The sequence below is a fragment of the Castor canadensis genome, chromosome 4 (assembly GCF_047511655.1).
Source record: "Castor canadensis chromosome 4, mCasCan1.hap1v2, whole genome shotgun sequence".
NCBI classification, from domain to species: Eukaryota; Metazoa; Chordata; class Mammalia; order Rodentia; family Castoridae; genus Castor; species Castor canadensis.
In genome coordinates, this window is record NC_133389.1 from 50,181,310 (window position 1) to 50,199,271 (window position 17,962).

At 39.3% G+C, this 17,962-nt stretch overlaps 1 protein-coding gene and 1 pseudogene across 1 annotated transcript in view; one reads left to right on the forward strand and one right to left on the reverse strand.

Moving 5' to 3' along the window:
* The window catches only part of LOC109674794 (proteasome subunit alpha type-7-like), a 101,510-nt gene that overhangs the window by 80,658 nt on the left and 2,890 nt on the right, over positions 1-17,962 (reverse strand). The window lies entirely within an intron of this gene.
* On the forward strand, positions 13,357-13,464 carry LOC141422718 (5S ribosomal RNA; annotated as a pseudogene).

The following is a 17,962-nucleotide window of genomic DNA, read 5'->3' on the forward strand; positions in this document are numbered from 1 at the left end:
ACCTGTAGGACAAAAAGTTTACCCCAAGAAATGACAAGCTGAATCTTAATTTAGAAAATCACACTGAGTTAAAGCAAACATTTCATTTCAGAGACAAAATAATGGGGCCAGGAAGAGTATTTCATGCCCATAATCCCAGATACTCAGGGAGTGAAGATTAGGAGGACCAAGGTTGGAGGCCAGTTGGGGAAAAAGTTAACAACTCTCAATCTTAATAAATATAAGCTGGGTACAGTGGTGTGTACCTGTGAACCCAACTAAGCAGGAGGAGAATCACAATGAAGGTTGGCCTTGGGCAAAAATGCCAGACCCCACCTGAAAAACTAACACAAGCAAAAAAGTGTTGTGGGTGCGAATCAAGTGGTAGAGCATCTATCTGCCTAGCAAGTGCAAGGCCCTGAGTTCAAACCTCATTACAAAAAAAAAAAAACAACAAAAAAAAAACCTAAGTCATAGGGCACAAGAAAAGCTTGAGGCACAGAAGGGAAAGAACAATGTTCACAGTTCACATACAAAACTGAGCACTGCAGTCATTTTTTACTTAAATGCTTGCATTCTACAAGAATACAACACAGAAAGGGCAGGATGCTATTAAGAAAATGTCCTCCTGTAACACTCCCACTTTAGAAACAATGGTGTATCTATCAAACAAGAATGTTTTAAGAGTAAAAATGGGAAGGAAATTAAAAATACTGATGAACTATGAAGACTAGAAGAAATGAAACGTTGAGCAAAAGAGGTTAAATAAAAAATTACCTGAGCTTGAACCCCAATACAACCAAAAAATTATAAAAAATTGCAACTAAAATTAGCACAATTTTAGTAAATATAGAGGAAGGCCCCAAAGACAACAGTGAAAATGAAGTGTTCCTCCTACCCTTAGACCTGCTCTCCCAGGACAACTACTGTGCATTTCTTCTGGATCCTTCCAGAGATTTTGCTAATGAAATTGAGGCTTCTGTGCAGTTAGTAAGTTTCTCTCTTCAGAGTCTGTATTATATTCAGCCATGAAAGCTCTGTAATACTGTATTGTACTATATTTACAAGAGTAGACCATGTTTCAAGTCATTTTAAATAAATATTGACAACCATAAATAGGATAAATACTTTCAAGTTTCTTAACACATACATTTGCCTTTATAGTCAAACAACGAACTATGGTATCTTGTTCTGGTTTCTAAGTTCTTGTTCCTGAAGTACCCCAAGCTGACATGCTGTACCCCTCAAAGTGAACACATTAACTTCAATTTTGGGGAATTTCTACTGCCCTAGATTACCACTGAGGAACACCTCGGCTTAAAACACGTATCAATTTATATTAGGAAGAGCAACCCATATATATGGAAAAATAATCCAAAGAAAAAATTAAGTAACCCAGATATACTATTTCAGAACAATTATATGTACTAAAGCTTTCTTTGAGTTGTACCTTCTTTATTAATACATTAAATAACGTCAAAAGTGGGGCTAATAACTCCCATAATTCCAATGTGGTAACAAGCAGGAACAACATTTCAACATAACTTTAACATTTGAGAAAATACAAAAATATCAGTGATTTTGATTGTAAGGGTCACAGGTATACAAGATAATATAGCACTCTAGGGCTCCAAGGTTTGTAGCCTATAGTCACAGTTGAAAGAAATTTAGTTTGTGTTTAATAGAGACTTTCCCACCCATCTGAATTCAGACTCCTGATCAGAACTCCTAGTTATCCCTTTTTATAAAAATTACAAATACAAACCCCAGTCCCACCAAAAAAATTACAAATATAATCAGTGTCCAACAATTGTGCACTAACTAAATAAACACAAGCTTTTACTTTTCAGAACTATTAATACTTCCCTGGGCTGGTGGAGTGGTTCTAGTACCTTCCTAGAAAGCATGAGGCCCTGAGTTGAAACCCCAGTGCCGCAAAAGAAAAAGACTTCACCGAATGTTCAGAGGCCACAGAAATAGAACTGTGGCTGCTGCAGCTGGCAAGGGGAAGGTTAAAAACCCATGGATGTGGACAATCTCTCACACAACCTAAGAAGTACCGTTCAAGCAATTCACTCTTACTAACTTGGCTGCAGCAGAGCCCTAAGAATGAGTGTAGTGAGTTCCTTCGGTTTTCCCAGCCCAATATAATAATTCGTTCTCAGTGTCCTGAAAACTCAAAGTATTTACGATCATGTTTTCCTTCTGCAGCACCGCGGTTCAGGGAGCTCAGCCCGGTCCCCCGGCGGCTGACCCCGGCCGGGGCGCCCTCAACGGCGTCACTTCGGCCAGAAAGTTCAAAAAGTGTAGACCCTCCGGCCCTCAAAGCCCCTCGCCGCACTCCTGACCGACACCGCTACGCCAGCCATGTTTATACAGCCACGCGGAGCGCTCGCGCAGGTGCCCCGCCGCCCCGCCACCCAAATCGCCAGCCTGGAGCCACAGGTTGCAAATAACATGTCACATGCAAGGGGCAAACTGCCCTTGGAGAACTGCGGCGTCAGTCCTCCTCCCCTTGGTGTTCCCTGTTCTGTGTTCCAGAAAAGGCCTGAACTAGATTTTCCTCAGCCTCTGGTTTTCCAAGAGAAAAATGTGGAGGACTGATTTCAGAGGTGAAATTGGATCAGAACTCAGTCGTGCTTCTGCAGTGATTTTTTTTGTGGCTTGACTCAAAACTGCCGCTAAAATTAGCAATACAGTTGTCATTATGAAAATAAGAATAGTGTATAATCTTACCATCTGTGAAATGTGCCTGTTTCCCCATCATTTTAGAGTTGAAATATCTGAAACCTAAAATGGAATTTTTCTTTCTTACTACTTGCTGTTTGGTATGTCTCCATCACCTGTAATTGATTTGAATTGTTTGCATATCTAGCTCCTGAGAAATGGCTTCTCCATCCTCCAATTCTAGCACTATGATCATAAATTCAAGTAACTGAAAAGTATTTGGAACATGGAAAAATTTGCCACTTTGTGATCTAATCAGAGATGATGGTTTAATTTCTAACCATCATAAGATGGATATGTTTGTAGAAAATTTAAGGAGATTTTGCAAGTTGTTGTAAATGTGTTCCCCCCTGCCAAGAAATTTCAAATGTTGAAATCGTAATAGGATTAGGAAATGAGGGTCCTTATCAAAGAGTCCCCCTTGCCCACCACAAAAATTATAAGTATCTCAGTTAGTATGATTCATCCAACAATGTGTACATATATGAATACATCACATTGTAACCTATGAATACACAATTATTTGTCAGTTAAAAATAAAAAGGCCAGGCATGCTGGTCATGCCTGTAATCCCAGCCTTGGGAAGAGTAAGGAATAAGGATTGCAATTTTGAGGCCAGTCTAAAATACATAGTGAGACAGACCATCTGAAAAATCCAAGAATAGCTGGTGGAATGGCTCAAGTGGTAGAGCACCTGCTTCTCAATTGTGTGACCCTAAATTCAAACCCCAGTACTGCCAAAAAAAAAAGACAAACAGGAAAACCAAACCGGGACCTGGTGGCTCACCTCTGTAATCCTAGCCACTCAGAAGGCAGAAGGCTGAGAGCAGGAGGATCTCCACTGGAAGCCAGCCCTGAGCAAACAGTTCTCAAGACCCTATTAAAAAAAAAAATCACAAAAAGAAAAGTCTGGGGGAGTGTCTCAAGTGGTAAGAGCACTTGCCTAGCAAGTGTGCAGTCATGAGTTCAAACTCCAGTGCCACCAAAAAAAGAAAATCCAAGAATAATAGTAGAATAGTAGTAATAGCTAAATAAACAACTTTTATGAGAGGCTGAAAAAGAGATCCCTTGCCCGTTCTACCAGTTAAGGTTATAGTGAAAAGACCACCATCTAGTAAGCCATCTCTCACAAGACACCAAACCTGCCTTTATCTTGAACTTGCCAGCTTCCAGAACTATTGAGAAATAAACGTCTGTTGTTTACAAGTTACTCAGTTTGTCGTATTTTTGTTAGCAGCCCACACCAAGACAACAGGCAAGCTGACATTACAGCATCTAGGTGTCTCCTTCCCTGTCAACCCCTAGGGATCTGCCATACTCACAAGATCTAGTACAGTTTCTGTTCTTCACCACCTTTACTGTCTGTCTCCCACATTTCAATCAGTCTGAACAAACTCATTCCTTGCAGGGTCTGGGAATGAATGCCAGTAATCCCAGACTCTGGAGGTGGAGGCCATAGGATGAAGAGTTCAAGGTCAGCCTGGGGTCTAATAGCAAGACTGTGTCTCCAAAAACAAAACAAATTTCTTCTTGTTACCCAAGTCAGTCCCAGCCTCTCCCATTGCATAATTTACTTATCCCTTATGTTTGAGGCAAATGCCTCAAAGTGGAAATTGGGTGAAGGAAGGAAAATTTACTGAGCATCTCCTGTATGCTGGTCACTGAAAGAGGCTTTAAAAAAAAAATCTTGGGGAGAGGGAGTGGGGAGGAGGGTAAGGGAGGGGGGAGGAGGGTAAGGGAGGGGGTGGGGGAAGGGGGGGAAATGACCCAAACATTGTATGCAATATAAATAAATAAATAAATAAAAATAAAAATAAATTTTTAAAAACTTCATTTTACTGACAAAAAGAAAAAATCCTGCATCAAAGAGTAATTTATCCAAGGCTTACACCTGTAATCCTAGCTATTTAGGAGGCAGAGATCTGGAGGATCGTGGTTCAAAGCCAGCCCCAGGCAAATAGTTCACAAGACCCTATCTAGAAAATAATCAATAGGGTCTATTTTCTAGACCATATCTAGAAAATACCATGTGGGTGGCTCAAATGGTAGAGCACCTCCCTAGCAAGCTTGAGGCCTTGAGTTCGAATCCCAGTACCACCAAAACAAACAAAACAAAAATGATATAATGCAAAACAACACATCAAAAGAGTAAAAAACAAAACAGAAACATTTAATACCAAGTACTGATAAGGATATAAGCCCCACTGTAAAATTAATTCCATGTACCACTGATGGGAATGCAAACTGTACAGGCACTTTGATGTAGTACTCTAAATCTTTTATTGTCATTTCAACAATGTTTACAGCATCTTCACCAGTAGATTCCATCTCAAGAAACCACCTTCTTAGCCGGCGGACATGGCTCATACCTGTAATCATTGTCTGAAGCCTAGCTTCATAAGACCCTATCTTGAAAAAAAAAAAAAAAACTTCACAAAAAAAGAGCTGGTGGAATGGCTCAATGTGTAGGCCTTGAGTTCAAACCCCAGTATTACACACACACACAAAATCCACTTTCTTCGTTTGTCCATATAACCAACTCCCTATCTATTAGTTTTATCACAAGACTGAAGCAATCCAGTCACATCTTTAGGGTCCACTCCTAAATTCAGTTCTCTTGCTATTTCCACTACATCTTGAGTTACTTCCTTCTTAAACCTAAGTAATTCATGAAGATTAGAATTCATTTCTTCCAAACTCCTGTTAATGTCGACATTTTGATCTTCTGCCACCTCCATGAACTGCAGATTTTTTTTTGGCTCTTTTTGGGCAGTACCGGGATTTGAACTCAGGGCGTCAAGCACTCTACCACTTGAGTCACTCCTAGAGCCCTGCAAATGTTCTTAATGGCTTCTAGAATGGTGAATTCTTTCCAGGAAGTTTTCAATTTACTATGCCCAGATCTATTACAGAAATCACTGTATCAGCAATAGACTTACAAATACATTTTTTTCAATAATAAATCTTGAAAGTTAATATTGTCCTTGATCCATAAACTGCAGAATGAATGTTGTGTGGAGAGGCATGCAAACATTAATCTCATTATACATCTCCACCAAAGCTCGAGTGACCAGGTATATTGTTGATGAGCAATAATTTTTTCAAACTATCTTTTCTGAGCAGTAGGTCTCAACAGTGGGCTTAAACTAGTGAGTTAACTGGGGCTGAGGGCGTAGCTCAGTGGTAGGGCACATTCTGAGCATGTGTGAGGCCCCAGGCTCAAACCCTAGCACCAAAAATATTTTTTTCAGTAAACTATATTGTAAATAGATGTACTGCCATTGAGGTTTTGTTTTCCCATTTACAGAGCACAGACAATACATTTAGTACAATTCCCAAGGCCCCTAGGTTTTTTGGAATGGTAATTGAGCACTGGCTCCAACTTTATCACCAGCTACATTAGCCCTAACAAGAAAGTCACCCATCCTCTGATGCCAGGGATTGACTTCTCATCTCTAGCTATGAAAGCCCTAGATGGCATCTTCTGCCAATATAAGGTGATTTCATCTTCATTAAAAATCTGTCTAGCATAGTCACCTTTCTTTCTATGGGACTGGGGTTTGAACTCAGGGCTTCACACTTGCAAAGTGGGTACTCTACTGCTTAAGTCACACCTCCAGTCCATTTTGCTCATTATTTTGGAGATGAACTCTTGAAAACTATTTGCCTAGGCTGGCCTTGAACCATGATCTTCCCAATCTCAGTCCCCTAAATAGCTAGGATTACAGGCGTGAGTCACCAGCACCAATCAAAACATAGCCACCTTTATGAATTCTTAGCTAGATTTTCAGGGTAACTTGCTGTAGCTTCTGTATCAGCACTTGCTGGTTCATCTTGCTTTTTTATTTTATGGAGATAGCTTCTTTCCTTAAACCTCATGAACAGCATCAGCCAGCTTCAGACATTTCTTCAACTTCCTTACCTCTCTCAGCCTTCATGGAATTGAAAAGAAGGTTGTGCTCTGGATTAGGCTCTGACCTAAAAGTGTTGTGGCTTGTTTGATTTTCTATCCAGACCATTCAAACTTTCTTCCTGTCAACAATAAAGCTGTTCCACTTTCTAATCATTCTGTGTTTCAATTTTCTTCAAGTATATTTCCTTTGTATTCACAACTTGGCTAACTGGAAGAAGAGGCCTCACTTTAGGCCTATCTCAGCCTTCAACAAGCTTTCCTCCTAAGCTTAATCATTTCTAGCCTTTGATTTAAAGTGAGAGACATGCTACTCTTCCATTCACTTGAACACTGGCCTAATTTCAGTATCTTTGTGTTGTAGGGAATAGGAAAGAGGGAGAGATGTGGAAATGGCTGACTGATAGAGCAGTGACAACATACATACCATTTATAGATTAAGTTCAACATCTTGAACTTAATGAATATGGTTCATGATACCCCCAAAACAGTCACAAAGTACCACTGATCTTAAATTACAACAGACATAATGATGTTTAAATTATTGTGAGAATTATCAAAATGTGACAGAGACATAAAGTGAAAACATGTTTTTGGAAAAGTCATACCAATAGACTTGCTCAAGATAGGGTGCCACAGAGCTTTCATTTGCAAAAAAACAGTATCTTTTATATGCAATATAGCAAATCATAGTAAAATGAAGTATATCTATATGGTAATACTGTATTTCTCATGATTAGTGCGTGTTCGAGTACTTTTCTGTACTTACAAACTTATGTTTGGGTGGGTGGGTGGGTGGGTGGGTGTGTGTGTGTGTGTGTGTGTGGTACTTGGGTTTGAAACTCAGGGCCTCATTATTGCTAGGTAGGTGCTCTACCACTTGAGCCATGCCCCCAGCCCTTTTTACTTTATTTTGGAAACATGGTTTTACATTTTTGCCCTGGCTGGCCTGGATAGTGATCCTATTTATGCCTCCCACACAGCTGAGAAGACAGAAAGAAGCATACTATTGATTAAGATGGAGGTCTCATTACTTTTTGTTGGGGCTAGCCTCAAACTGTGATCTTCCCAATCTCTACCTCCCAAGTAGCTGTGATTATACACATGAGGCACCATGCTCAGTCTAAACTTATTTTTAAAGATTATTCTTAAAAAATTGCATATAATTGATTTTTTTTTTTGGCATGGTACTGGGGATTAAACCTTGGACCTTGTGCTTTCTAGGCAAGCACTCTACTACTTGGACTGTGTTTCCCAGCCCTTTTGTTTTTGAGACAGGGTCTCCCTGGTACCTTTGCCTGGGCTGGCCTTCAACTCAAGATCTTCCTGCCTCTGCCTCCTAAGGTGTTGGGACTACAGGTAAGTGCCAACATATGCAGCCCCATGGCTTATTTTCTTGATCCAGACTGACACTCTACAATTTTTTTTAACACTGAATTTTTTAAGAAACATTTTATTTTAGAATAACATTATAATTATAGAAAAGATGCAAACAGTTATTACAAAGAGGTCCTGAATACCTGTCATACAATTTCCACCAATGATAATACCTTTACATAGCTATAGTACATTTATCAAAATAAAAAAATTGGCAATTATTAAACTCCAGACTTTAATTGAATGTCACGTTTTTCCATGTCTTTTTTTATGTTCCAGAATTCACTGAATTCTGCACTTATTTTTTTTTCTTTTATTATTCATATGTGCATACAAGGCTTGGGTCATTTCTCCCCCCTGCGCCCACCCCCTCCCTTACCACCCACTCCGCCCCCTCCCTATCCCCCCAACCCCCTCAATACCCAGCAGAAACTATTTTGCCCTTACTTCTAATTTTGTTGTAGAGAGAGTATAAGCTATAATAGGAAGGAACAAGGGTTTTTGCTGGTTGAGATAAGGATAGCTATACAGGGCATTGACTCACATTGATTTCCTGTGCGTGTATGTTACCTTCTAGGTTAATTCTTTTTGATCTAACCTTTTCTCTAGTTCCTGGTCCCCTTTTCCTATTGGCCTCAGTTGCTTTTAAGGTATCTGCTTTGGTTTCTCTGCCTTAAGGGCAACAAACGCTAGCTAGTTTTTTAGGTGTCTTACCTATCCTCACCCCTCCCTTGTGTGCTCTCACTTTTATCATGTGCTCAAAGTCCAATCCCCTTGTTGTGTTTGCCCTTGATCTAATGTCCACATATGAGGGAGAACATACGATTTTTGGTCTTTTGGGCCAGGCTAACCTCACTCAGAATGATGTTCTCCAGTTCCATCCATTTACCAGCGAATGATAACATTTCGTTCTTCTTCATGGCTGCATAGAATTCCATTGTGTATAGATACCACATTTTCTTGATCCATTCGTCTGTGCTGGGGCATCTTGGCTGTTTCCATAACTTGGCTATAGTGAATAGTGCCGCAATAAACATGGATGTGCAGGTGCCTCTGGAGCAACAGTCTTTTGGGTATATCCCCAAGAGTGGTATTGCTGGATCAAATGGTAGATCGATGTCCAGCTTTTTAAGTAGCCTCCAAATTTTTTTCCAGAGTGGTTGTACTAGTTTACATTCCCACCAACAGTGTAAGAGGGTTCCTTTTTCCCCGCATCCTCGCCAACACCTGTTGTTGGTGGTGTTGCTGATGATGGCTATTCTAACAGGGGTGAGGTGGAATCTTAGTGTGGTTTTCATTTGCATTTCCTTTATTGCTAGGGATGGTGAGCATTTTTTCATGTGTTTTCTGGCCATTTGAATTTCTTCTTTTGAGAAAGTTCTGTTTAGTTCACATGCCCATTTCTTTATTGGTTCATTAGTTTTGGGAGAATTTAGTTTTTTAAGTTCCCTGTATATTCTGGTTATCAGTCCTTTGTCTGATGTATAATTGGCAAATATTTTCTCCCACTCTGTGGGTGTTCTCTTCAGTTTAGAGACCATTTCTTTTGATGAACAGAAGCTTTTTAGTTTTATGAGGTCCCATTTATCTATGCTATCTCTTAGTTGCTGTGCTGCTGGGGTTTCATTGAGAAAGTTCTTACCTATACCTACTAACTCCAGAGTATTTCCTACTCTTTCTTGTATCAACTTAAGAGTTTGGGGTCTGATATTAAGATCCTTGATCCATTTTGAGTTAATCTTGGTATAGGGTGATATACATGGATCTAGTTTCAGTTTTTTGCAGACTGCTAACCAGTTTTCCCAGCAGTTTTTGTTGAAGAGGCTGCTATTTCTCCATTGTATATTTTTAGCGCCTTTGTCAAAGATAAGTTGCTCATAGTTGTGTGGCTTCACATCTGGATCCTCTATTCTGTTCCACTGGTCTTCATGTCTGTTTTTGTGCCAGTACCATGCTGTTTTTATTGTTATTGCTTTGTAATATAGTTTGAAGTCAGGTATTGTGATACCTCCTGCATTGTTCTTTTGACTGAGTATTGCCTTGGCTATTCGTGGCCTCTTGTGTTTCCATATAAATTTAACAGTAGATTTTTCAATCTCTTTAATGAATGTCATTGGAATTTTGATGGGAATTGCATTAAACATGTAGATTACTTTGGGGAGTATCGACATTTTTACTATGTTGATTCCACCAATCCATGAGCATGGGAGATCTCTCCACTTTCTATAGTCTTCCTCAATCTCTTTCTTCAGAAGTGTATAGTTTTCCTTGTAGAGGTCTTTCACATCTTTTGTTAGGTTTACACCTAGGTATTTGATTTTTTTTGAGGCTATTGTAAATGGAATTGTTTTCATACATTCTTTTTCAGTTTGCTCATTGTTAGTGTATAGAAATGCTAATGATTTTTCTATGTTGATTTTATATCCTGCTACCTTGCTATAGCTATTGATGATGTCTAGAAGCTTCTGAGTAGAGTTTTTTGGGTCTTTAAGGTATAGGATCATGTCGTCTGCAAATAGGGATATTTTGACAGTTTCTTTACCTATTTGTATTCCTTTTATTCCTTCTTCTTGCCTAATTGCTCTGGCTAGGAATTCCAGTACTATGTTGAATAGGAGTGGAGATAGTGGGCATCCTTGTCTGGTTCCTGATTTTAGAGGGAATGGTTTCAGTTTTTCTCCGTTAAGTATAATGCTGGCTGTAGGTTTGTCATATATAACTTTTATAATGTTGAGGAACTTTCCTTCTATTCCTAGTTTTCTTAGAGCTTTTATCATGAAATGATAAGATACCACATTTTCTTAATCCACTCGTCAGTGGTGGGGCATCTTGGCTGTTTCCATAACTTGGCTATTGTGAATAGTCTGCACTTATTTTGAATACTACTAATTTTATTTTTATTTCATCATATTACTTTCAAGGACTTTAAAGGCAATTTCTGATATAGATGGGTTTAAATCTGTCAACATGCTACTTTTCCCATGTTATTGTTGTTCCTTCTTTTCTAACTGCTTTCAGGGTTTTTTGTTTTTTGTCATTATTGTTAGTACTCCATTTTAATCTGGAGAACAGCCTGCAGTACTTCAGACATCTTTTGGGCCCATATTGACCCTCTCTCTAGTGAACCCCATCAAGTGCCCAGGACCTCAAAGAAAAAAGGTATTTTTTAAAATGTTGTTCTGCCAAAGGACTGATAACCAGAATATATGGGGAAAGAATATATGGGGAACTCAAAAAACTAAATTCCCCCAAAATTAATGAACCAAAAAAATGGGCAAGTGAACTAAACAGAACTTTCTCAAAAGAAGAAATTCAAATGGCCAAAAAACACATGAAAAAATGCTCACCATCTCTAGCAATAAAGGAAATGCAAATTAAAACCACACTAAGATTCCACCTCATCCCTGTTAGATAGCCATCATCAGCAGCACCACTAACAACAGGTGTTGGGGAGGATGTGGGGAAAAAGGAACCCTCTTACACTGTTGGTGGGAATGTAAATTAGTACAACCACTCTGGAAAAAAATTTGGAGGCTACTTAAAAATCTAAACATAGATCTATCATTTGATCCAGCAATACCACTCTTGGGGATATACCCAAAAGAATGTGACTCAGGTTACTCCAAAACCACCTGCACACCCATGTTTATTACAGCACTATTCACAATAGCCAAGTTATGGAAACAGCCAGGATGCCCCACTACTGACAAATGGATTAAGAAAATGTGGTATTTATACACAATGGAATTTTAAGCAGCCAAGAAGAATGAAATATTTACATTTTCAAGTAAATGGATGGAATTGGAGAACATCATTCTCAGTGAGGTTAGCCTGGCCCAAAAGACCAAAAATCGTATGTTCTCCCTCATATGTGGACATTAGATCAAGGGCAAACATAACAAAGGGATTGGACTTTGAGCACATGATAAAAGCGATAGCACACAAGGGAGGTATGAGGATAGGTAAAATACCCAACAAACTAGATAGCATTTGTTGCCCTCAACACAGAGAAACTAAAGCAGATACTTTAAAGCGACTGAGGCCAATAGGAGAAGGGGACCAGGAGTTAGTTCAAGAAGAGTTAATTTAGAAGGTAACACACATGTACAGGAAAGCAATGCGAGTCAACTCCCTGTATAGCTATCCTTATCTCAACTAGCAAAAACCCTTAGTCCTTCCTATTATTGCTTATACTCTCTCTTCAACAAAATTAGAGATAAGGGCAAAATAGTTTCTGCCTGGAAGCAAGGGGGTGGGGGAGTTAAGGGAAGGTGCGGGGGGGAAGGGGGGAGAAATGACCCAAACCATTGTATGCACATATCAATAAAATAAAATAAACAAATAAAATGTTGTTCTGCTCCCAACAGAAAGCTCAACACTCAAGTTTTATGGCTACCTCTTCCCACCAAGGGCTGGCTTAGTGGGGACAGGGAGGAAGGGGACCTTTGGCATGGATGATGTTTCTGGCTGGCCAGCTCTGGCTGTAGGTGACATACTAAGGGATATCAAAAGGTTACAGTTCTCAGAGCAAGAAACTGCAGAAGTCACAGATGTGGCAAAACGATAGTGAGTTGTGATGCTGGGGGAAAAAAAAAACACTTTTTCTACACTACCAATAACAAATCAGCTAGGATGAACTATTTTCCTGATCTTTTTATTAAAGTATTAACATAATCATTGTCATTTAATAATGGGATAAAAGAATATGCAGCCAAAACAAGTTGGGGAAATTATGAGGGATATCAGATAGTTAATGTTAGTCTGGATTTTATGACGTTTGTGATATCTGTAATATGTTGTCATCCAAATAAATACTCACATCCATATCTAATTTTGTATTTTCCCTTTTGGGACAGGGTATTGCTATGTCACCCAGACTAGCCTCAAACTCATGATCCTCCTGCCTCATCCTCCCAAGTAGCTGGGATTACAAGCACATACTACTGTAGCCAGCATAATTTGTATTTGTAATTTTGAACTACTGTTCTTAAAGACTCCCTTCCTGGTTTTAGCAAGAAAAATATCCATGTTTTAATGTTAAATTAAACATATCATGATACAAAATTATTGGTACTATTTTTATGATTAGGAATGAATTCCAATTACTAGATTACTTCCTGGCCATATAGTGACAAGATTAGTATTCACCTCTACAGCTGCTCAAAGAGCCCCTCACCTGAGAGGGATGTGCACGATACCTTCCTGTGCAACTAGGAAAATACCCACTAACTACCACTGCTCAGAGGCAAAATCCAACTATCAACTTAACTTGGCTTACAGGAGGTCATGGAGGTAAACATTTGCTAAACCATAATTTCCAGCATAGTGGATCATCAATCTACTTCATTCAGAATTTCAGAGCAGTCTACGGCCATACCACCCTGAACGCGCCCGATCTCGTCTGATCTCGGAAGCTAAGCAGGGTCGGGCCTGGTTAGTACTTGGATGGGAGAATTTCAGAGCAGTGGTCCAACCTTATTTTAGATTTGAAAAATGAAAACTAAATGATAACCCACATAACATTTCATAGATGAAATGCCATCGGTTCCTGCATTAATCAAAGGAGACTTTTTCATAGCAAATGAATGAAATCTAATTTCTAACAGCATTAAGCTATTATGAAAAGGATTTACTGGTTTGTGTAGCAGATGGATAGAAGTACAGCTGTTATGACATGAGAAAGCCCAGAGCTCAAACCATGATAAAATTGATCTCTCATCCCGCCTCTCCTTGTCCCTTCACATCTCCTCCTCATTTAACATCCTTCTCCTCCCTCTTTTCATTTCCTACACCCCATCTTTCAGTTCTGTTTCATGTGTTGGTCTCATTTTCTCTTTCTGTGAATGGGCTTCCTTCAAGCAGCAGGGAAGATGACAATACAACTCATTATTTGCCACGGCTCCCTGAGGTAACAGGAAACTGTACAGGACAGCCAGTGTGACCAAGTGATATTACCCTACTAGTTGTTTGGTACCAAAATATCATTTCAACCGAGGGAAATACCAAAAGTAGATCTCTGCACCTGTACAGAAACTGAAAGTGGAAAGGAACAGGTGTAACTTTTTCTTTTTCCTTTTTTTTTTTTTGCAGTACTGGGACTTGAACTCAGGACCTTCACCTTGAGCCACTCCATCAGCCCAATTTTTTGTGATAGGATTTCTTCAAGACAGGCATGAGCCACCAGTGCCTGGCTACTTTTTCTATTCTCTAGGTGCCAGAACACAGAGCGTAAGATTTGGGGGTGGCCAATCAGATATTCCCACTCATGACCCTAAATCTAAAGAAGAGGTACATAGGTTTGAGAGCTGGAGATTATTCAGGACAGCTATAGCAGTATGGTATAGTCACCAAGTGTCTGGTGACTGCAGAACCCAGCAGAGCCAACTCACTATAGATGGTGTTAGAAGGAAACTCTTAAACAAGAACTGAAATTGCCTTACTTGCATTGAGGCCTGTCCATTTAATCTCCAGCATTCACTTAATTTCTAACTTCCCAATAATTAATTTCTCAAACTTCTAACTAGAGTAGGCTTGTTTATTTAAAACTCTGGTCTAGCAGTTACTTTAGTTTTGTGGTGCTGGGATCGAACTCAGGGCCTTGCATATGCTATCAAGGATTCTACCACTGAGGCAGATTCCCAGCCCCAGCAATCATCTTTTCTAGCTCTCAGAATTAAAGTTTCAAAGACCTATCACTAGCTAGCCCTGGTAATCTGCCCCACCTATCTTGCCTGATATGAGAAAGGGGGTGGAAGTGAGGAGGAAATGTGCTGTGCAGCCCCTGCAATAGCTATGGGCTGAACTACATTGGCCTTCGTGTATAACCATGGATACATAATGGAAAAGCACTGCTCACTGAAGAAGTCAGATGCTCCACAAAGTGAAAGCAAAGTGACAGATGAAAGCTAATGACCCTCTGAGTTTTTCCAAAAAGGAAAACAAAAAAAGTACTATATATTCAGAAATTCCAGAAGACTATAGTGTGCAGTAGAAAACAGACTTCCAAAGAGGTGTGAGGTCCTAGACAACCTGACCCTGTTCCCTTCAATAACTTGTTTGTGCTGCCCTCCACTTCATCTTGCTTGCAAGCGCCTTTCAGTTCTTAAACTTGCAAACCTCCTTAACACAACCACTGCACCTACTGTTCCTTTCACCTGGAACACTTTCTTGCCTCCCCCTGACAAATCTCCACCTCAAATTATACATGTAACCCTTTGCATTTTAACTTAAATCACTTCCTGAGGGCTTTCTTGACAACCCTGCTTAAAGTGAAACACTGCCAGTATTCTCTATCTCAGTCTCTTTGATTTTGAGTAATGTTGGGATAAGTTATTGAAAAACCCAGTTTCTTCAACAACCTCATAAGGTTGTGGGAAGATTAAATTAAAAGCACTCAGAATTCAAGTACAAGATAACACTTAATAGGTGTTTTTTTTTCCTTCACAGCATTTATCACATTGTGAATTTTTTTATATTTTTACTTTTTAAAAATGTATGACTTTAAAAAGTCCATGAGAGTAGTTAAAAATTCCATGAGAGTAGTTACTCTTCTGTTTTGTCCATGGTGTCAGTTTCACAAATATATTTGTTGAGAACAAATAAATATTTTTTGAACATGGATAAGTTACTACAGTTGTCTCCACTTATCCATGTTCTAAGATCCCCAAATGGATGCCAAAACCACAGACAGGTCCAAATCCTACATGTACTGTGCTTTTTTCCTATACATAAGCTAAGTGACCAACAGGTGGGTGGGGAACATGTGGATATGCTGTACAAAGGAATGATTCATATCCCAGGTAGGAGAGCACAGGAGGCAGATTTTATCACACTACTCAGAAAGGTAGACAATTTAAAGTGTATGAATTATTTCTGGAATTTTCCATTTAGTATTTTCAGGTCATGGTTGACCACAGATAATGAAACTGTGGATGGGGTAGAGAATACTGCTATAGTCCGAGTGCTACCCTCTGGATTTACCAACACATGTGCACTAGGCCATGTTTCCTGAGGGCTGATTCCAGTAAATGACTACGTATAGGCCCATTCTGGCACACTGTAGTACTCTTTCCACAAGGAAGCTTGACTTGACTCCACATTGGCAAAGCCAGTCCTTTCCTGGTCCTGAACCAAATGCTGAAAATTCCTACTCAATCCTTCCTTCTCCTTTCTTCCACAGGTGTCATACCTGCACTGTTGCCTGCAAGTTCTCCCTCCTTGTCCTTAGTCCCTCCATAAAAAATCTCTTCTACAATTAACCCTGTATTGGTGTCTGCCTCTTTGTAGACCCAGGCTAACATAAGTAGGATCGCCAGAAGCAGACCCTAAGGGGAGAATTCATCAGTAAATGATTAAATGTTCTCAAGAGAAACTGCTAAGGGAGAGACAGAAAGAGAAACAAGACAGGGAAGAGAACCAAGACACGCAATGGTATAGTTTCAGGCAAAGACAAAAAAAAAAAAAACCTGCTTAACGCTGTTGAGAAACAGGCATACCAAAACCAGAAGTTGCCTACTGTTCTATTTCTCATTTTGAATTGTGTTCATTTATGTGGTTCAACCAAGCACACCAAACAGGATTTTATAAAATGCACACTAGATAATGATATATACATGTCTTAGCTCATTTTGAGGTTGGATGATTATAAAGAAAAGAGGGGTTTTTTGTTCAGTTTTCGAGGCTGGGAAGCCTAGGATTCAATAGTCTCATTTGGTGAAAAGTGGAAGGGCAAGCAGGTGTTTGCAAAATACAACAATAGGGGTGGACTTACTTTATAACAACTGGCTCTAAATAATCCAGTCCTGTTGAGAGCAAAACATCACCCAAGAGAGAATGGCACTAGTCCATTCACAGGGGGCTCTGCCACCATGAACCAAACAGCTGCCACAAAGCTCCACCTCCCAACACTGCCACAATGGCAATTATATTTCAACATAAGCAAGCATGAGGCCCTGAGTTCAAACCCTAGTGCTGCAAAAAAAAAAAAAAATTTTGACATGAGTTTTAAAAGGGACAAACCATATTAAACCACAGCAATATAGAACCTTCAATACAATAATTTGATACTACATATATAATCCAATAATAGCATAGCTATGCCTGGCAGATATAAGCACTTAATAAAATTTGTGCTAAATACCATAGTATCAACAATATAAACCAGTTGAAATTTGCCACCATTCTATAAAAAATACAGTATCTCCAGAGTTTTCACCTAAGTTCCTTTTCCACAAAAATTTAAGTCCTAAAATACATACAAAGTGCCATCTTTCTATTTTTAATTCTTTAGTTCCATTCTTTTCTCAGTGTAGGTATCTTATTTATTTTGTCCAACTTTACCTCACAAATATCAGTTCCCTATAAATATTTCAGTTCACTTAAAGGATGAGAGAAAGGGAGACCTGTAATCCGGCACCCTAATGTGTGTGACTGGTGAGCATGGAGCAATTGCCTGGGCAATTGTCAGGAATAAGGCCTAGAAAAACAGACTGCTGACCCCTTGCTCCTTTTGTCCTAGATCTTACCATTCTAATGGTAAACTGAACTCAAGAGTACACAAAGGAAAACAAGAATAATGAAGGTGGATCATGAGTTTGAGGCGAGTCTGGCCTACATAGTGAGGCCCTATCTCAAAAAATAAATTGTTGGAAGGAGTGGAATTAATATAAGGAAAGGTGCATGGTTCGTAGAAGATACAACGAAACTTGGTCATTACTTAAGTCAGTATAACATAGCATAAAGAGCACAAAATTTGGCATCAAAACCCTGGGTAGTCTCACTTTTTGCCAATTCCTTAAGAACTCTTTGAGCTTGCTTCTTTATGTGTTAGATGAGTATGAATAGTTGTATTGTTTACCTGAAAATACTAAGAGTATCAAATGAGGTACCTTATATTAGGTACTTTATGAATTATAAAGCTATTAGTAACACAATCTAAATGCTAATGTATTTTACTGTGGTGATATAGAT